Genomic DNA, 22567 nt, shown 5'->3' on the forward strand with positions numbered 1-22567 from the left:
AGACCCCAGACACAGTCAGTAGAGGGGAGAGACCGCTTGACTTTGGAGAGGAGATGGCTAGACTTTGGAGAAGAAGAGACAGCTTGACTTCAGGGAAGGTGGCTGGAATTCAGGCAGAACTATCTGCCCTTCCCATCCCCTCTCCAGCTCCCATATCCTCTGAGAACCATTCCCACCGCTCAATAAAATTCTCTGCCTTCACCGTTCTTAACCTCATTCTTCTTGGATGCCAGAGAAGAGCTTGGGGCCCACCAAGTGTGGGTACCCAAAGAGGCTGTCACACCAGCCCTCTGCCCTCACTGGTGGAGGGCAGTTGCCACACGGGATGAGGCAAGAGGACAACTGAGCTGTTAACACACAGCCATCCACAAATGGTCTCACTAAAGGAGAGCTGTAACAACACCCCCTCTGGGGTTTTGTGGTCACAGACTCCCCTACTTGGGCGCTGCCACAGGTCCGGCACAGAGCTTGCTCTCACCAGCAGCAGCTGGTCCCGCATTGGCTGACTCATATGTTCCCTCCCACAAGGGGCTGAGCACAGTGGGCCGTGTAAATGTTTGTCCCTGTCACAAATCTGATGAAGGGGCCAAGAAAAATCTTGCATCAATTTTAAATAAGCTGGGTATGGTGGCTCACACACTTTGGGAGGCCAAGGTAGGTGGATCACCTGAGGTCAGGAGTTCAAGAGCAGCCTGACCAACATGGTGAAACCCCATCTCTACTAAAAATACAAAAATTAGCCAGGCGTGGTTGTGTATGCTTGTAATTCCAGCTACTCGGGAGGCTGAGGCAGGAGAATTGCTTGAACCTGGGAGGCAGAGGCTGCAGTGAGCCGAGATTGCGTGCTGCACTCTAGCCTGAGTGACAGAGTGAGATTCCATCTCAAAAAAAAAAAAAAAAAAAAAAAAAAAAAAAATTAAATAAAAATTTCTAAACATGAAAGTAAACAGAGATAAAGTGGACTTTACAAAATTCATATTTATTAAAATGTAATATGAGAATTCAAATACCTATCACATGATTGGAGAAGATAAAGGGAAAGATAGATGTATACATGTGTGCATATGTGCATACATACACAGAAGAAAGCTCTTTCTTGGGTCATGCTCTGAAAAGTATGATTAACTTAATACTTTGGAACTAGAAAAAATGTAAAGACATTCATGTGGATATGTATATGAATGTAGAATTTCTGATAATTTCTTTCTTAATTTTTTACTATATAAAGTATTAAAGATGATCCTAAGGGAATGTTTTATTTCTTTGATTTATTTTTTCTATCATAAAATCAGCCCTCTTCTATACCCCATAGTATACTTGTACTTCACCTTACAATTGTGAAATTCAGTAATTACTAATTTCAGAGAATTTTGGGCTCAGCATAGGCCACTGCTTACATTTAACACTAATTAAAGATGTATCATCTGCTGAATTCCAAAGGGTGCTTTTTTAAAATACTAAACTAGAAAATATCTGTAAATGACTTTCCACTTCTTGTAAGACCATGAAACACACTCTGAAATTTCTAATTGATGTCTTTGAATATCGATGTGTGCTAAACCAGTGGAATTTCATACCCTGCCACTTTTTAAATCCTGCCATTATTTAAAATGAAGGTGGTATATAAAAGTAACTCCATGTACAACCATATTTACAAAACAAAAAGCTTACTTCAAATATAACAACACAGGTAAGTTAAAAGTAAGAGAATATATAAGATATACCAAGAAAACATTCATTTTAAAAAAGAAATCAGAAGTGACTATAAGAAAAAGCAAAAAAAATCACTGAATTATTTAACAGGTTTTATTTTATTTTTTATTTTATTTACTTATTTAATTTTTATTTGTTTATTTATTTATTTTTTGAGACGGAGTCTCGTTCTGTCACCCAGGCTGGAGGGCAGTGGTGCGATCTTGGCTCACTGCAAGCTCCGCCTCCCTTGGCTCACTCACCACCTCCCTTGGCTGGGGGGAGGGGGTTCCCCTTCACTGTGTGGTTCTCAGGTGGGAACGCTGCCTGTTCTTTCTCTTCCTGATTCACGCTAGCCTTCTAGTCAACTTTGAAGAGAGAACCTGGATACCTTGGTTGCTGGTGAAGGATTCACAGGCTTATGGTTTTTTTCTTTTCTTTTTTTACTTTTATTATACTTTAAGTTCTAGGGTACATGTGTACAACGTGCAGGTTTGTTAAATAGCTTTACATGTGCCATGTTGGTTTGCTGCACCCGTTAACTCATCATTTACATTAGGTATTTCTTCTAATGCTATCTCTCCTCTTGCCCCCCAACCCGTGACAACGCCCTGTGTGTTCCTCACCCTGTGTCCAAGTGTTCTTATTGTTCAATTATCACCTATGAGTGAGAACATGCAGTGTTTAGTTTTCTGTACTTGTGATAATTTGCTCAGCATGATGGTTTCCCGCTTCATGCACGTCCCTGCAAAAGACATGAACTCATCCTCTTTTATGACTGCATAGTATTCCATGGTGTGTATGTGCCACAGTTTCTTAATCCAGTCTATCATTGATGGACATTTGGGTTGGTTCCAAGTTTTTGCTATTGTGAATAGTGCCACAATAAACATACGTGTGCATGTGTACTTATAGTGGCATGATTTATATCCTTTGGATATATACCCAGTAATGCGATCGCTGGGTCAAATGGTATTTCTAGTTCTAGATCCTCGAGGAATCGCCACACTGTCTTCCACAATCGTTGAACTAGTTTACACTCCTGCCAACAGTGTAAAAGCATTCCTATTTCTCCACAGCCTCTCCAGTGTCTGTTGTTTCCTGACTTTTAAATAATTACCATCCTAACTGGTGTGAGATGGTATCTCATTGTGGTTTTGATTTGCATTTCTCTAATGACCAGTCATGGTGAGCTTTTTTTATTTTTTTATGTTTGTTGGCTGCATAAATGTATTCTTTTGAGAAGTGTCTGTTCATATCCTTTGCCCACTTTTTCATGGGGTTGTTTTTTCTTGTAAATTTGTTTGAGTTCTTCGCAGATTCTGGATATTAGCCCTTTGTCAGATGGGTAGATTGCAATAATTTTCTCCCATTCTGTAGGTTGCCTGGTTTACTCTGATGGTAGTTTCTTTTGCCATGCAGAAGCTCTTAAGTTTAATTAGATTCCATTTGTCAATTTTGGTTTTTGTTGCCATTGCTTTTGGTGTTTTAGACATGAAGTCCTTGCCCATGCCTATGTCCTGAAAGGTATTGCCTAGGTTTTCTTCTAGGGTTTTTATGGTTTTAGGGCTAACATTTAAGTCTCCAATCCATCTTGAATTAATTTTTGTATAAGGTGTAAGGAAGTGATCCAGTTTCGGCTTTCTACATTTGGCTAGCCAGCTTTCCCAGCACTGTTTATTAAATAGGGAATTCTTTCCCTATTTATTGTTTTTTGTCAGGATTATCAAAGATCAGATGGTTGTAGATGTGTGGTGTTATTTCTGAGGGCTCTGTTCTGTTCCATTGGTCTAGATCTCTGTTTTGGTACCAGTACCATGCTGTCTTGGTTACTGTAGCCTTGGAGTATAGTTTGAAGTCAGGTAGCATGATGCCTCCAGCTTTGTTCTTTTTGCTTAGGATTGTCTTGGCAATGCAGACTCTTTTTTGGTTCCATATGAATTTTAAAGTAGTTTTTTCCAATTCTGTGAAGAAAGTCATTGGTAGTTTATTGGGGATGGCATTGAATCTATAAATTACCTTGGGCAGTATGGTTATTTTCATGATACCGAGTCTTCCTATCCATAAGCATGGGATGTTCTTCCATTTGTTTGTGTCCTCTCTTATTTCCTTGAGCAGTGGCTTGTAGTTCTCCTTGAAGAGGTCCTTCACATTCCTTGTAAGTTGGATTCCTAGGTATTTTATTCTCTTTGTAGCAACTGTGAATGGGAGTTCACTCATGATTTGGCTCTCTGTTTGTCTGCTATTGGTGTATAAGAATGCTTGTGATCTTTGCACATTGGTTTTGTATCCTGAGATTTTGCTGAAGTTGCTTATCAGCTTAAGGAGATTTTGGGCTGAGACGATGGGGGTTTTCTAAATATACAATCATGTCATCTGCAAACAGAGACAATTTGACTTCCTGTTTTCCTAACCGAATACACTTTATTTATTTCTCCTGCCTGATTACCCTGAACAGAACTTCCAACACCACGTTGAATAGGAGGGGTGAGAGAGAGCATCCCTGTCTTGTGTCAGTTTTCAAAGGGAATACTTCCAGGTTTTGCCCATTCAGTATGATATTGCCTGTGGGTTTGTGATAAATAATTCTTAATATTTTGAGATACATTCCATCAATACCTAGTTTATTGAGAGTTTTTAGCATGATGGGCTGTTGAATTTTGTCGAAGGCCTTTTCTGCATGTATTAAGATAATCATGTGGTTTTTGTCGTTGGTTCTGCTTATGTGATGGATTATGTTTATTGATTTGCGTGTTGAACAAGCCTTGCATCCCAGGGATGAAGCCAACTTGATTGTGGTGGATAAGCTTTTTGATGTGCTGCTGGATTTGGTTTGTCAGTATTTTATTGAGGATTTTTATGTTGATGTTCATCAGGGATATTGGTCTAAAATTCTTTTTTTGTTGTGTCTCTGGCAGACTTTGGCATCAGGATGATACTGGCCTCATATAATGAGTTAGGGAGGATTCCGTCTTTTTTTATTGATTGGAATAGTTTCAGAAGGAATGGTACCAGCTTCTTTTTGTACCTGTGGTAGAATTCGGCTGTGAATCCCTCTGGTCCTGGATTTTTTTTGGTTGGTAGGTTATTAATTATTGCCTCAATTTTAGAGCCTGTTATTGGTCTATTCAGAGATTCAACTTCTTCCTGGTTTAGTCTTGGGAGGATGTATGTGTTCGGGAATTTATCCATTTTTTCTAGATTTTCTAGTTTATTTGCATAGAGGTGTTTATAGTATTCTCTGAGGGTAGTTTGTGTTTCTGTGGGATTGGTGGTGATATCCCCTTTATCATTTTTTATTGCGTCTATTTGATTATTCTCTCTTTTCTTCTTTGTTAGTCTTGCTAGTGGTCTTTCAATTCTGTTGATCTTTTCAGAAAACCAGCTCCTGGATTCACTGATTTTTTGAAGGGTTTTTTTTTTTTCTTTTTTGTCTCTATCTCTTTCAGTTCTCTTCTGATCTTAGTTATTTCTTCCCTTCTGCTAACTTTTGAATTTGTTTGCTCTTTCTTCTCTAGTTATTTTAATTGTGATGTTAGGGTATTGATTTTAGATCTTTTCTGCTTTCCCTTCCGGAAATTTAGTGCTATAAATTTCCCTCTACACACTGCTTTAAATGTGTCCCAGAGATTCTGGTATGTTGTGCTTTTGTTCTCATTGGTTTCAAAGAACACCTTTATTTCTGCCTTCATTTCACTATTTACCCAGTAGTCATTCAGGAGCAGGTTGTTCAGATTCCATGTAGTTTTGCAGTTTTAAGTGAGTTTCTTAATCCTGAGTTCTAATTTGATTGCACTGTGGTCTTAGAGACAGTTTGTTGTGATTTATATTCTTTTATATTTGCTGAGAAGTGCTTTACTTTCAACTATGTGGTCAATTTTGGAATAAGTGTGATGTGGTGCTGAGAAGAATGTATATTCTATTGATTTGGGGTGGAGAGTTCTGTAGATGTCTATTAGGTCTGCTTGGTGCAGAGCTGAGTTCAAGTCCTGGATATCCTTTTTAACCTTCTGTCTCATTGATCTAATATTGACAGTGGTGTGTTAAAGTCTCCCACTATTATTGTGTGGGAGTCTAAGTCTCTTTGTAGGTCTCTAAGGACTTGCCTTAGGAATCTGTGTGCACCTGTATTGGGTGCATATATATTTAGGATACTTAGCTCTTCTTGTTGAATTGATCCCTTTACCATTATGTAATGGCCTTCTTTGTCTCTTCTGATCTTGTTGGTTTAAAGTCTGTTTTATCAGAGACTAGGATTGCAACCTCTGGTTGTTTTTTTTGTTGTTGTTTTGTTTTGTTTTGTTTTGGTTTGGTTCCCATTTGCTTGATAGATCTTCCTCCTTCTCCTTATTTTGAGCCTATGTGTGTCTCTGCACATGAGATGGGTCTCTTGAATACAGCACACTGACGGTTCTTGATGCTATCTAATTTGCCAGTCTGTGTCTTTTAGTTGGTGCATTTAGCCCATTTACATTTAAGGTTAATATTGTTATGTGTGAATTTGATGCTGTCATTATGATGTTAGCTGGTTATTTTGCTCGTTACTTGATGCAGTTTCTTCTTAGCATCAATGGTCTTTGCAATTTGGCATGTTTTTGCAGTGGTTGGTACTGATTGTTCCTTTCCATGTTTAGTGCTTCCTTCAGGAGCCCTTGTAAGGTAGGCCTGGTGGTGACAAAGTCTCTCAGCATTTGCGTGTTTGTAAAGGATTTTATTTCTCCTTCACTTATGAAGCTTAGTTTGGCTGGATATAAAATTCTGGGCTGAAAATTATTTTCTTTAAGAATGTTGAATATTGGCCCCCACTCTCTTCTGGCTTGTAGAGTTTCTGCTGAGAGATCCACTGTTAGTTTGATGGGCTTCCCTTTGTGGGTAACCCCACATTTGTCTGTGGCTGCCCTTAACATTTTTTCCTTCATTTCAACCTTGGTGAATCTGGTAATTATGTGTCTTGGGGTTGTTTTTCTGGAAAAGTATCTGTGGTGTTCTCTGTATTTCCTGAATTTGAATGTTGGCCTGCCTTGCTAGGTTGGGGAAGTTCTCCTGAATAATATCCTGAAGAGTGTTTTCCAACTTGGTTTCATTCTATCTGTCACTTTCAGGTACACCAATCTAACATAGATTTGGTCTTTTCATATAGTCCCATATTTCTTGGAGGCTTTGTTCATTTCTTTTTACTTTTTTCTCTAAACTTCTCTCACTTTATTTCATTCATTTGATCTTCATTCACTGATACCTTTTCTTCCACTTGATTGAATTGGCTATTGAAGCTTGTGCATGCATCACATAATTCTTGTGCCATGGTGTTCAGCTCCATCAGGTCATTTAATGTCTTCTCTATACTGTTTATTGTAGTTAGCGTGTAGTATTTGACTTTCTGTTTCTGAGTTTTTCACTTAAGATAATAGCCTTTAATACCATCAGTGTTGCTGCAAGAGACATGATTTTATGGCTGAGTAGTATTTTCTATATCCAGTTCTCCATTGATGGACATTTAGGTTTATTTCTTTTTTTGAAATTGTGAATAGTGCTGTGATAAACACGAGTGCAGTTATATTTTTGATATACTGATTTATTTTCCTTTGGGTATATACCCAGTGATGGAATTGGGTCAAATGGTAGTTCTGTTTTTAGTTCTTTGAGAAATCTCCATATTGTTTTCCATGGAGGTTGTACTTATTTACATTTTTACCAACAGTATATAAGCATTCCCATTTCTTCACATCCTCACCAACATCTTTTTTTTTTTTTTTTTGACTTTTTAATAATAGCCATTCCGACTGGTATAAGATTATATTGTACTATTTTAATTTTTATTTTTCTCTGATTAGAAATATTGAGCATTTTTCATGTTTGTTGACTGCTTGTAGGTACTCTTTTGAAAAATGTGTTTTATCCTTTGCCCCACTTTTTAATGGTGTTGTTTGTTGTTGTTTTATTGTTGTTGTGTTGTTAGAATTCCTTGTAGTTCTGCATGTAAGCCCTTTATTGGATGCATAGTTTGCAAATATATTTTCCCACTTTGTAGATTGTCTGTTTACTTTGTTAATTATTTCTTTTGCTGTGTGGAAACTTTTTAGTTTAATTGTCTCGTTTGTTTATTTTTGTTGCATTTGCTTTTGAGGACTTGGTCATAAATTCTTTGCCTAGACCAATGTCTGGAAGAGTTTTTCCTAAGTTTTCTTCTAGGATTTCTGTGGTTTCAGGTCTTACACTTTGGTCTTTGATCCATATTGAGTTTATTTTTGTATATGTTGAGAGGTATGGGTCCAGTTTTACTATCCCACATGTGGTTATCCAATTTTACTGGCACTAGTTATTTATAGGGTGCCATTTTCCCAGAATATATTTTTGTTGACTTTTTTAAAGATAAGCTGCTTGTAGGTATGGGGCTTTATTTCTGAGTTGTCTATTCTGTTCCATTGATCGATGTGTCTATGTTATGCCAGTACCATGCTGTTTTGGTTTCTATAGTTTTGTAGTATAATTTGAAGACAGGTAATGTGATGCCTCCAGCTTTGTTCTTCTTGCTTAGAATTGCTTTGGCTATTCAGGCCCTTTTTTTGGTTCCATAGTAATTTTAGGATTGCTTTTTCTAATTTTGTGACAATTGACATTGGTAATTTGATAGGGATTGTGTGGAATCTGTAGTTTGCCTTGAACAGTATGGTCATTTTAATGATACTGCATATTCTAATTTATAAGTGTGGGGGTTTTTCATTTGTTTATGTCATCTAGGATTTTTTTCATCAGTGTTTCGTAGTTCTCCTTCTAGAAGTCTTTCAGCTTCTAGGTTAAAGATATTCCCAGTATTTTTTTGTAGATATTGTAAATGGGATTTTTTTTTTTCTTGATTTGGTCTTTGGCTGGCTCATTGGTGTCTATAAACACTACTGATATTTGTACATTAATTTTTTATCCTGAAGCTTTACTGCTTCCTTTGTCAAATTTAAGAATTTTTGGCAGCATCTTTAAGGCTCTTCAGGAATAATATTATATCATCATCAAACAGGGATAGTTTGACTTCCTCTTTTCCAATTTGAATGCATTTTATTTCTTTTTTCTGCCTGATTGCACTGGCAAGAAATTCCAGTACAGTGTTGAGTAAGAGTAGTGAAAGTTGGCATCCTTGTCTTGTTCTAGATCTTACAGGAAATGCTTTCAACTTTCCCATATTAGATATGATGTTGTTGGTTACACATGGACACAAAGATGGGAAGAGTAGACGTGGGACACTCTAAATTAGGGGAGGGAGGATGGGGAGAAAGCGTTGGGAGATTACCTGTGGGGTACTATGTTTGCTACTTGGGCAACAGGATCATTAGAAGCCCAAACCTCAGCATCACAAAATATACCCATATAAAAAACCTGCACAGGTACCCCCTGAATCTAAAATTTTAAAAAATGAGATAGAATTATTAAGAAAATGAGATAGAATTTAGGTAATGCATATTTTAGCCTTATGATTGAAGTCTTTGCAAAAAGTGAGGAAAAAGTCTTCTTATTCATTTCCTTATGCACAAAACATGTCCTCAGAAATATTTCTACCAGCATCATTAAATGTATTTTCAAATTTCTCTATTTAGGGCCCTGTGCTAGTTGCTAAGGATGTAGGTAAAACAAGTGAACAAGAAAATCCTGTTCTGAAAGGTCTTCTGATTCTGGTGGGAGAAAGAAAAAGAGATTGATATTAATCAGCTGCCCTCTTGGAATAAGCAGAAATACTACAACATTCTTATAGATGAATGATGCACAGGAGGATCTGAAAGGTTTCTATTTTTTTAAAAAGTATGATGTTGGCTGTGGGTTTGTTGTATATAATCTTTATTACATTGAGGTATATTTCTTCTATGCCTAGTTTGTTGAGGATTTTTATCATGAAGGGATGCTGAGTTTTATTGGATGCCTTTTCTGCATCTGTTGAGATGATCATATGGTTTTTGTTTCTAATTCTGTTGATGTGATATATCACACTTACTGATTTCCATATGTTGAACTATCCTTCCACCATTGGGATAAATTCCACCTGATCATGGTGTAGTATCTTTTTGATGTGCTGTTGGATTACATTTTTTAGTGTTTTGTTGAGGATTCCCTCCTTATCTATGTTTTAGAATAGTTTCAAAAGAATGGGTATTAATTTTTTTTGTATGTTTGGTGTAATTTGGCTGTGAATCCTCCTGATCCTGGGATTTTTTTGTTGAGAGATTTTTTTATTACCGATTTCAATCTCATACCAATTATTTGTCTGTTCAGGAATTCTCTTTTATCCTGGTTTAATCTTGGGAAATTGTGTGTTTTCAGGAATTTATCCATTTACTCTAGGTTATCTAAGTTGTAAATACTTGTTTGTAATAGTCTTTAGTGACCTTTTGTACTTCTGGGGTATCAGTTGTAATGTCTTCTTTGTCATTTCTGATTGTGTTTATTTGGGTCTTCTTTATTTATTTCTTAGTCTAGCTAGTGGTTTATCAGTTTTGTATATCTTTTCAAATAACTATTTTTTTTTGTTTTATTGATCCTTTGTATTTTTGGGGGGTTCTATGTTATTTATTTTTGTTTTGTTCCTTGTTATTTATTTTCTTCTGCTAACTTTGGGTTTGGTTTGTTCTTTTTCTAGTTCCTTGAGGCGTGACATTAGCTTGTAAATTTGTGGTCCTTTTACTTTTTTGATATAGGCATTTAATCTTAAGACTTCCCTCTTGGCACTGCTATTGCTGTATATCACAGGTTTTGGTATGTTGTGTTTTTATTTTCACTTGTTTCAAAAAATGTTTAATTTCCATCTTAATTTCTTTATTGACCTAGTGACTGTTCAGGAGCATGTTATTTAATTCCCATGTATTTATATAGTTTCCAAAGTTCCTCTTGCTGTTGATTTCTAGCTTTATTCCACTGTAGCCTGAGAAGATACTCGATATGATTTTGATTTTTAAAAATTTAAGACTTGTTTTGTGACCTAACTTGTAGTCTAAGAGAGTGTTCCATGTGCTGATGAAAAGAATATATATTGGGTAGAATGCTTTGTAAATGTCTATTATGTCCATTTGGTCTCAAGTCTAATTTAAGACCAATGTTTGTTAATTTTTATCTTGATGATCTGTCTGGTGCTGTGAGCAGGATGTTGAATTCCCCCACTATTATTGTATTGTGTCTATCTCTTTTTTCAGGTCTAGGAATATTGGATTTCTGAATTTGGGTGCTTGATGTTGGATATATATGTATTTGGGATTGTTATATCCTCTTGCTAAGTTGATCTCTTTATCATTATGTAATGATATTTTTTGTCTTCTTTAAAATGATTTTTGTTGTACAGTTTTTAAGTATACCTAGTCTTGCTTACTGTTGATTTTCATTTGTGTGGAATATCTTTTTCCACCTGTTTATTTTTAGTTTATATGTGTCTTTATGGGTAAGATGAGTATCTTACAGGCAGCATATAATTATGCTATGGTTTTACAAAATTCATTCTGCCAATCTTTATCCTTTAAGTAGAGCATTTATTCTATTTATATTCAAGGTTAACATTGATATATAGGATTTTGTTCTTGTTATATTGTTGTTTTCAAGTTATTTTATAACTTCTTTTTTTATTTTTTTCTGTCTTTGTGGTTTGATGAAATTCTGTCATGTTGCCATTTTATATTTTTCCCTTGCTCCTTGTGCAGTTGTTTTATATAAACTGTGAATTTTATATCTTTTGTATATTTTTTGTGAATATCAACCTTTTTTTCCCGTGTTTAAGACCCTTTTGAGCATTTCCTATAGGACTAGATTAGTGGTGACAAAGTCTCCTAGCATTTGCTTGTCTAGAGAAAACTTTAATTCTCCTTCATTTATGAAGTTTATCAAAAAGATACAAACTTCTGGCTGACAGTGTTTTTCTTAAACACTTTGTGAAGATACCGTCTCATTCACTTCTGGCCTGCAAGGTTTCTGTTGGAAAGTCTGCTGTTAGTTTGACGCAGTTTCCTTTATAGGTGACTAGATACTTTACTCTTGCTAATTTTAAAATACTTTCACTTTTACTTTAGACATTCTGAATATAATATGCCATGGTTAAGTCCTTTGTGCAATGTATTTTCCTGGGGATCACTGGGCCTCCTGTATCTGGATGTCTGACTCTCTTGATACACTTGGGAAGTTTTCATTCATTATTTCCTTACATATATTTTCTAAAGTTTTGGTCTATCTACATCTGAGGGTGATATGGTTTGGATCTGTGTCCCCACTCAAATCTCATGTTGAAGGTGGGGCACCAATGTTGGAGGTGGGGCCTAGTGGAAAATGATTGGATCACTGGGGCAGTTTCTCATAAATGGCTTAGTATCATTTCCTTGCTGCTGTTCTTGTAATAGTGAGTGAGTTATTGTAAGATATGGTTGATTTAAAGTGTGTAGTGTGCACCTTCCTTGCCTCTTTCTCCTACTCCAGCCATGTGATGTGCCTCACTCCCCCTTTGCCTTCTGCTATGATTGGCAGCTTTCTGAAGCCTCCTTAGAAGCAGAAACCAGTATGCTTTCTGTATATCCTGCAGAACTGTGAGTCGATTAAACCTCCTCTCTTTATAAATTATCCAGTCTCAGGCATTTCTTTATAGCAGTGCAAAAATGGACTAATAGAGGGTGATCTCAGGAATATTGATAGTTCATAAGTTCCATCACTCTGTGTAGTCCCAGACATCTTGAAGATGTTGCTCATTCTTAGTTTTTTTTTTTGTCTAAATGAATAATTTCAAAAGGCCTGTCTTCAATTTCTGAGATTTATTATTCTGATTATTTTATTATTAATGATTTCAATGTATTTTGTATTTCTTTCAATGAATTTTTTAGTTCTAGATTTTCTGCTTGCTTTTTCTTTAAAATATTGATCTCTCTGGTAAATTTCTCAGTTCTTATCCTGAATTGATTTTATGATTTCTTTGTATTTGTTTCTAGATTTCTCTTGTGAAGAGGTGGCCTGCCCCTCTACACCTGTGGGTATATTTTGTCAGGTGGGACAACAGACTGAGAAAAGAAATAAGACACAGAGACAAAGTACAGAGAAACAACAGTGGCCCAGGAGATCAATACTCAGCATACCAAGGACCTGCACCAGCACCGGTCTCTGAGTTCCCTCAGTTTTTATTGATTATTATTTTCATTATATCAGCAAGAGGAATGAGGTAGGAGAGCAGGATGATAATAGGGAGAAGGTCAGCAAGAAAACATGTGAGCAAAAGAATCTACGTCACAATTAAGTTCAAGGGGATGTACTATGCCTGGATGTGCACGTAGGCCAGATTTATGTTTCTCTCCACCCAAACATGTCAATGGAGTAAAGAATAACAAAGCAGCATTGCTGCCAACTTTTCTTGCCTCCCACCATAGGGCAGTTTTTCTCCTATCTCAGAATTGAACAAATGTACAATCGGGTTTTATACCAAGACATTCAGTTCCCAGGGGCAGGCAGGAGACAGTGGCCTTCCTCTATCTCAGCTGCAAGAGGCTTTCCTCTTTAACTAATCCATCTCAGCACAGACCCTTTATGGGTGTCGCGCTGGGGGACGGTCAGGTCTTTCTCATCCCACGAGGCCATATTTCAGACTATCACATAGGGAGAAACCTTGGACAATACCTGGCTTTCCAAGGCAGAGGTCCCTGTGGCTTTTCACAGTGCATTGTGCCCCTGGTTTATTGAGACTAGAGAATGGCGATGACTTTTACCAAGCATACTGCTTGTAAATATTTTGTTAACAAGGCATGTCCTGCACAGCCCTAGATCCCTGAAACCTTGATTCCATACAACACATGTTTCTGGGAGCACAAGGTTGTGGCACAGTGGCTGGGGCAAAGTTACAAATTAACAGCATTTAAGCAAAGCAATTGTTCAAGGTACAGGTCAAAGTGGAATTTTTTATGTCTTCCCTTTCTTCATAGACACAGTAACAGTCTGATCTTTTTTCTTTTCCCTACAGTCCTGTATCTCATTGAGCTTCTTTCAAATAAACATTTTGTATTCCCCATGTGGCATTGTGAGCAATTCCTTTTATATTAGGGTCTGTTGCTGAATGTATTAGCATGTTCTTGCATTGCTATAAAGAAATATCTGAAACTGGGTAACTTATAAGGAAAAGAAGTTTAATTGGCTCACAGTTTTGCGGACATTACAAGAAGAATAGTGACACCTGCTTCTGGAGGAGCCTCAGGAAGCTTCCAATCATGGCAGAAGGCCAAGGGGGAGCACACACATCACATGGTGAAAGCAGGAGCAATAGAACAAAGGGGAGGTGTTACACACTTTTAAATGAACAGAACTCATGAAAACTCACTCACTATTATGAGGACAGTACCAAGAGGGATGGTGCTAAATTATTCATGAGAAATCCACCCCCATGATCCAGTCACCTTTCACCAGTCCCCACTTCCAACCTTGGGAATTACATTTCAATATGAAATCCAAACTATATCACTGGACAATTGTTGTAGTCCTTTGGTGGTGTCATATTTTCCTGCTTTTTTATGTTTCCTGTGTCATTCTATTGATATGTACATATCTTGTGTTCCAATTTTTTTAAATTGCGTTTGTAGAAAAATATGTTTTCCTAAGGATATATGTACGTTGTTGACTAAAGAAATTACTCTGGTTTTGATTTTGTGTGCTTGTGGTAGTGTGATCTTTTTATGACTTCTTTGGCAGTACATAGGGTCAGTGGTTTCTGTGATTTCCTCAGTGGCTTAGGGTGTAGATATTAGTTGAAGTTGTGCTGAAGTTTACCTGGGGACTTGGACACCAGAGAACCAGTTTTTGGGCCCTGGCAGTGACAGCAGTGGGCCACATGTATCTGTTTTTAGGCCAGCAGCCTAAACTCAGGTCAAAAATTTGTGATCAGTGAAGGCATAGAAATCTCCAGAAAAGTTAAAAGCACAAAATCATTATGTCTGTGAATATTAAATAAATTAATTAAAGCATTTCAAATGTTCTGTCTGCATTTTATGCACTGAGGGAGGATAATATCAGAAAGAAGTTCAATTGCTTTTAATTAGTGTACACAGAAAAGAATGCATTCCTTCACATTTCAATTTCCCACTTGGAACTATCCCTCCAAATTTAATATTTGACACAGTTAATAGCTATGACTTGCAATCTCTTTACTGTAATATATATGGACATAATGGGTAAAATTAAAACTTTCAAGCCTTTAGTAAAGACGGGTGTCTATTAATTGATGTCTTCTTGGTTGGGATGGTCAGAAAAAAATAAACAAAATAGAAACTAAAAATTTTCCTGTAGTATTTGTAGGGTTTTCAAAATTGGTAGCACACAATTTGTGGTCAACTCTCTCCAGCTATTTTTCTGCCTCCTAATTCAGGAGTGAAACTTTCCGTGCCTATGCTTTCCCCCAGGGCAGCTGAGAATTAAATGCCTCAGAATTAGCAATCTGCTTGTCAGCAAGAGTTGTACTTTCAGCTGCACCCCACATTAAGTTTAATTTCTAGAGAATTGTTGATGCACCGCAGTAAATCGGTAACATTTGATGCTTATTTAGTTATTCTTCTGGCATTTGTGTATTTTAAAAAGATATGTTTATGAAACTAACTTTAGTGAAAAATGAGTTTTTATTTTCTAAATTTGTCATCTGACTTTTTGAGGTTGCCACTTATTGCCATTTGTCAATCAACCCCCTCAAGTTGACCCCCAAAATGCTCATAATTACTTTTGTTATTATGACCAATCATAGGTCTTTCAGGGTTCCTCAACTAATATGGAAAAAATGTATGTTTAAAATGACACTTTTGATTAATGTAACAAACAGTTTTTAAAAATAGATTTTATTCTTAAATCTACAGGAGGCAAAGTGAAAAGATCACTCACTATTCAAATATTATTTATAAAATAAAACCACTTTAAAAGTTAAATTTTGTGATGAAGGTAAAAAAATAAATTTTACCAGACTTTTTCCCCTCAATGGAACATATTCATTCTATACAAATAGTTCTTGGGTTCTTATAAATGACTTCTTTCTTTCATTATATGCCTTATCTTTTCTTCAGATGTCTGATCTAACCCCACATATGTTATGATCAGTCTTTTTTTTGCCCAGTGCATTTAATGGTGTTATTTTCCCCATCATTATCCATGATCATGTCTACACTTTGAGACTTATGATATTGAGAACAGCCTAAAATTAAGTCAGTAAAATGAGAGTGAACTTAATTTGCATTGTGTGTTTTCTGAGAATAGCTTTACCCTTAGCCCTAGCAGTATCTAGTTGTCACTTCTCATATTGAGAGCTAAAATGTGTTCAGATTTTATTTTTTTAGTGTATCAAATAAAACTCAATTATTTTTTGCACTCTGACCAAAGTGTAAGTAACTTCTATGGATTTTTTATTTATTTTATTTCTCCCAGTTTGTCATCCTGTTATTGCAAATTCCATGATTTTTTCATAATAAATTTGCCAGAATCATTAGAAGAAATTAACGATGCAATGTTTAAAATTTGCATAAAAATAAAACACTTTTGATATATTGAAGACAACAATCAGTTCAGTTGTGTCAACTGAGATATATTTTTTAAATATACAATAAAAATAATTTATTATTAAAAGTAATTATTTGTACACCTGTTCCATGGGGACCATGGTTCTTTCCTGTCCAGGCTCAGTAGCAATGCCCTTCAGGTTCTCATGGAGAAATACACCATTTGATAATTCAGAAAGTCAAGTCCTTTTCAGTGTGTGATGGCCACTTAACAGAGGGAAGGGCATGAATTAGAGAGGGTGAGCTCAATGTCTATTGGTAGTGGGAGAAGAAAATGCTAACATTATCAATGTTATTTTATCTAACTATTTACATCATTTCTTTTTGATGTATGGTTTATAACATGGAGTATATCAATAAAATTACATAAATATAGTCAATAAATCATTGTACACATATTATTAATCCATACCCAACTATTTTGTTACTGGTAATGGAGTGTAATCCTAATATTTAGAGAACATTAAGTCATTAATTTAATATGATCCTACTATTTCTGGTTCCAAATTGCTAGTAGAATCCAACTGTGCCAAGGGCGCCACTGTATGCTGGTAGGAGCTCTCTGTCGTTTGGCTCTTGCAGCTAAAATAAACATGTTCTCTTACTAGATTAAGTCTTTAAAAAAGTAACAATTACTTAATTAACTATACAACATATGTCTTATAACATTTTATATATGTATCAGGTGGCTTTAAGGCAATTTTCTACCTCAGTCATTAATCAGCCTAGCCTGATTATTAGCCAAGAATGCTGTCAACATTTCTGCTTTGCCTTACATATTCATATTTATGGGACAGTACAGTAATAAATGTCCTTGAATATAGAGATGGACACACCTTCATCTCATAAGAATCTGAGTGAAGGTGGTGGTTTTCTATTTCTCCATGTCATGAAGCTAAACCGTTCTTAGTTCTGGATTAAATTCAACTGATGAAATAATGATGCCCGAACCCAAGCTAAATAACATGAGACAGTAACTGCATCATTATTCTGTGAAACTTTACAAGATATTCTGGTATTGCAGATATTCTGAGAAAACTTTAGGGGAATTACCTTTACTATTGCAGATAGCATTTTTCTAGGCATTTGAGAGTATCCCTGCAGTAAGTGATGTCTCAGGAAAAGAATCAACATGTGATTATTTAGGTGCAAGTTCATGCTTGTCAAGCAGTGACTAAAGTGGCAATTTTTTTCTTGATAATTGACAGGTGGCACTCCTGTACTGAGAGGAAGAGAGTCTCATAAAATATTTCTGGGATGAAAAATAAACTTGGAGAAAATCAGCATCATTTTTAGGTAAAAGAATTAGATTATTGGTAAACACACAATATAATCTTTAAGGGGCAATAATGCCCCTTAAGTAAGTTCATTTCAATTCTCAGATACTGAGAATATTTCACAGTTTATAGCAAAGGAAATATAAGGTTTCAGATGAAATAAAGATTGAGGATCAGCTGATTGAAAATAAGGGTATTATCATTAATTATTATAGTGCATTGGGTAGAATTACTGAGTCCAAAATCACAGGAGAGTGATGAAGAAATGAGATGTATCAAAGTGATGGGATGTGAGAAAGAGTCAACTAGATATTAGCATTTGTTTGTTGGTGATTCTTTCCTATTAGAATAAATTTTTATTTAATTTAACTGAGCAAATACCATTGAGCAATTTTATATGTTCCTTACCATTCTAGATGCTTAATATAGAATGCAGAAATATTAAACAACAAGGATATGATTTCTAAAAGGAGAGGCATAGGTATAATAGAAGTTTAGAAATTGTGTACCTACACAGGCATAATTATGAATGTGTTGATGTTTTACATATATAAGTTATTTGGTGTAGAAAACAGTGCAGAGATTGGATTATGCAGAATTTATATGATATAGTTAACCAAGAAGAAGTGGGTAAAATTAAAATAATGATGTGATCATTTTGGACACTAAAGAACAAATATTGATAATGTGAGATCCATTGTTTTGGTCCCAGATATATGAAATATGTTTATTTTTGTCATTAATATGAACACACTTTTCACTTCAGTTATGCTTAAAAGTTTTTGTTTGTTGGTTTTTTTTTCTGAATCTGCCATTGGACTTTCAGCCAATGCCTTTTTGCTTTTCTTCCACAACTTCACACTCTTTCAGGATCACAAACCTAAGCCATATGACTTGATCAGCTGTCACTTGGTCTTCATTCAGGTAGTGATGATCCTCACTGTAGCAGATGTTTTGCATCCAGATATGTGTGAATCACTGCATTTTGGGAATAACTTCAAATGCAAGTCCTTGATCTACATAAACAAAGTGACAAGGGGCCTCTATATCTGTACCACCTGTCTCCTGAGTATACACCAGGCCAGCACAATCAGCCTCAGCACCTTCTGGTTGGCAAGCTTTAAACATAAATTTACAAATAAAATTGTCAGTGTCCTCTTTTTTCCTTTTTCCTTTTTTTTTTTTTTTTTTTAATTCCCTCAATTTGTCTTTCAGTAGTAACATAATATTCTTCACTGTGGCTTCTTCCATTATGACCCAGACCAATCTATTTAAGGTCAGCAAATACCCATGAAGCCCATCATGTGGGGAGTGTTTTTTATTCTGACATTATCCAGGGATGTCTTCCTTGTAGGATTATGCTGCTGTCAAGTGCATACATGGTGATCTTTTTGTCCAAGCATCAGAGGTGATCCCAGCATCTTCAGAGTACCAGCTACTCCCCAAGATCCTCGCCAGAGAAAAGGGTTACCCAGATCATCCTGCCACTGGTGAGTTGCTCTGTGGTCATGTACTCGGTGAACCTTATCATCTTATCGTCTTCAGCCCTGTTATGGACATATAACCCAATCATCCTGAGCATCCAGAACCTTGTAGGCAATGTCTATGCCACTCTTGTTCCATTGATACAAATCAGTTCTGATAGAAGAATAGTTAATATTCTCCAGAAAATGGGATTAAAGTGCTACAAATTTTTAATGTATTGGTGATGAAAAATATTTCTAAAAAGTAGACTCATTCTATAGTTAAATTGTTCAAGTATCCCCAAATTTAGCTTATTGAGTTTAAATAAAATGCATGGAATTACACTTTTATTATATTTTTATGCTTCTGAAACTGAAGCATCTAAGGACTATGTAGTTTCTTCTGTTCAGTGTCCACCATAGATTGACATTTCAATATCAAGTCTTTAACACTTTTATTTGTATGTTAACTTTGTACAAGAAAATGTTTCTCTCTTTTTGAAGTATACTCTTTAAAAATCTTTCAGTAATCAAATCTCTCAATGTTTTTACTTTTGAAAATATTTTACTTACTCTCTTTATAAATGATACTTTAGCTAAATATTCAATTCTAGCTTTTAAGCCATGCTTGCTCATTTTAACCTCCCTGACTAAAAAAATTATGTCAATTTGGATTTTAAATTTAATCTAGAATTTATTTTAAAGGGTTTTAAATGAAATTTGTATGTGGCTAGATACTATTTTGGTTATACTTGATACTTTTCCACCTCTATTGGCATATTATTGACAAAAATTTTATATATTTAAGGTGCACAATATGATGTTTTGAGATATACACACATGCATGCAGACACACAAACACACACACGTTGTAAAATTACCAAAATCAAGCTCAATAGCATGTCTATTACTTCTCATACTTACTAGGGTTTTTTTGGTGTATGGTGAGAACATTTGAAATCTACTTCATTAATATAATTTACTTATACATTATTATTAATATAGCCTTCATACTGTATGCACATATTTATATTAATTTCTCTTTTGTTATTGTTGGAGACAGTTGTCCATCTTTGTTCCCCAGGCTGGAGTGCAGTGGCATTATCATAGCTCACTGAAACCTCAAACTCCTGGGTTCAAATCATTCTCCCACCTCAGCCTCAAAAGTGGCTAGAACTACAGGGGTGCACCACCATGCCAAGCTAATTTGTAGGAACACGGTCTTGCTATGTTACCCAGGCTGGTCTTGAACTCCTGGCCTCAAGCAATCCTCCTGCCTTAGCTTCCCAAAATACAAGGATTATAGGCATGAGCCACATGCCTAGCTTTATGACATTTTCTTTATTCATTTATGTGTTGATGGACATTTATGTTGTTTTCATATCTTGTCTATTGTGAATAATGCTTCAGGAAACATAAGAGTGAAGATATCTCTTCAATATGTGATTTCTGTTCTTTGGATATTTAACCAGAGGTAGGATTCATGAATCATATGATAGTTTTATTTTTAATGTTTTGATGAATCTTCATGCTGTTTTCCTTAATGGCTTTACCAATTTACATTCCCAGTGACAGTGTACAAGGTCCCTTTTCTCTTTATCACTGATAAAATTTGTTTTGTTTTGAATTTTTAATAAACATTACCCTAACGTGTGTTTGAGGTGCTATCTCATTTCCATTTTGATTTGCATTTTCCTGATGATTATTAATGGCTTCTTCAAAAAAGGATCTATTTAGATTATTTGGCTACTTTTGAAAAGAATGTGTTATTTTTATTGCTATTTTTATTTTGAGGGTGTTACATTTTATGAATTTCTTACATATTTTGAATACTAACCCTTTATCTGATATTTGGTTTACAAGTATTTTTTTCTGGTCCTGTGGATTGCCTTTTAAATTGATTGACTGTCTTTTGCTCTGCAGTAGAAACTTTTTGGTTTGATGTAGTCTCATTTTTTTTCTCCCTGGGCTTTTAGTGTCAAATACAAAAAATAATTATTGCCGCAAACAATGCCAAAGAATTTTCCCCAATGTTGTCTTCCAAAAGTTTTATGGTTTCAGGTCCAATATTTAAGTCTTTAATTCCCTGTAAGCTGATTTTTGTGTATTCTGTAAAAGATGGGTTAAATTTTTTTTGCATGTGTATATCCAGTTTTCCCATCACCATTTATTGAACAGTTTATTCTTTCTTCACTGTGTGTTTGTATGTCTTTGTTGAAAATTAGTTGACTGTATTCAGATGGATATTTCTGAGCTCTCTATTCAGTTTCATTGGCGTATGTGTCTGGGTTAATGCCCATATCATGCTGTTTTGATGACTATAGCTTTGTTAAATCATTTGAAATTAAGAAGTTTGATGCCTTCAGCTTTGTTCCTGCTCAAAATTCTTTGGCTATTTTGGGTCTTTTCTAATTCCACACAAACTTCAGAAATTTTTTATTTTTTCTGGAAAATGATATTTTAATTTTGATAGAGATTGCTTTAATTTTTTTTTTTTTTTTTTTTGAGATGGAGTCTCACTCTGTCACTCAGGGCCCAGGCTGGAGTGCAGTGAGGTGATCTTGGCTCACTGCAACCTCCACCTTCCTGGTTCAAGCAATTCCCCTGCCTCAGTCTCCTGAGTAGCTGGGATTACAGGTGCACACCACCATGACTGGCTAACTTTTTTTGTATTTTTAGTAGAGACGGGGTTTCACCATGTTGGCCAGAATGGTCACGAACTCCTGACCTCAAGCAGTCCACCCGCCTCAGCCTCCTAAAGTGCTGGGATTACAGGTGTAAGCCACCACACCCAGTGAGATTGCTTTAAATCTTTATATCACTTTTAGTAGTATGAATGTTTTAATATTAATTTATCCAATCCATGAACACTAAGTTTTTTTTGGTCTCTTCTATAATTGCCTTTACCAATATTTTAGAGTTTTTATTGTACAAATATTTTACCATCTTAGTTATATTTATAAGTATTATTTTTGATGTTATGGCAAATGGCGTTTCTTAATTTTTCCCATATATTTTGTTGTAAGTGTATAGAAATGCAATTTATTGTTTTGTATATTGATATAGTATCCTGCAACATTACTGAAGTAGTTTATTAGTTTTAAAAGTTTATTTTCCTGTATTGATGAGCACATGGGACTGTGTTTACACATAAATTAATATACTGTTAACATATCACAGTGCCTAAAAATGTGCTCTGTTGTATTTCTGTGGTGACAAATTTAATGGCATCTTTTAGTCCTAATATATTTTTTTCTTTTAAAATACTTTTAGTCCTGAGTTCTAGTTTGATTGCACTGTGGTCTGAGAGACAGTTTGTTATAATTTCTGTTTTTGTACATTTGCTGAGGAGTGCTTTACTTCCAATTACATGGTCGATTTTGGAGTAAGTATGATGTGGTGCTGAGAAGAATGTATATTCTGTTGATTTGGGGTGGAGAGTTCTATAGACATCTATTAGGTCTGCTTGCTGCAGAGATGAGTTCAATTCCTGGATATCCTTGTTAACTTTCTGTCTCGTTGATCTGTCTAATGTTGACAGTGGAGTGTTGAAGCCTCCCATTATTATTGTATGGGAGTTTAAGTCTCTCTGTAAGTCTCTAAGGACTTCCTT

General features: G+C 35.6%; 1 pseudogene; it reads right to left on the minus strand.

The window, feature by feature from the left end:
- Positions 1-8641: 8641 nt before the first annotated feature.
- On the minus strand, positions 8642-19022 carry LOC126964085 (uncharacterized; annotated as a pseudogene).
- Positions 19023-22567: the final 3545 nt, after the last annotated feature.

The sequence above is a fragment of the Macaca thibetana genome, chromosome 10 (assembly GCF_024542745.1).
Source record: "Macaca thibetana thibetana isolate TM-01 chromosome 10, ASM2454274v1, whole genome shotgun sequence".
Classification (NCBI taxonomy): domain Eukaryota; kingdom Metazoa; phylum Chordata; class Mammalia; order Primates; family Cercopithecidae; genus Macaca; species Macaca thibetana.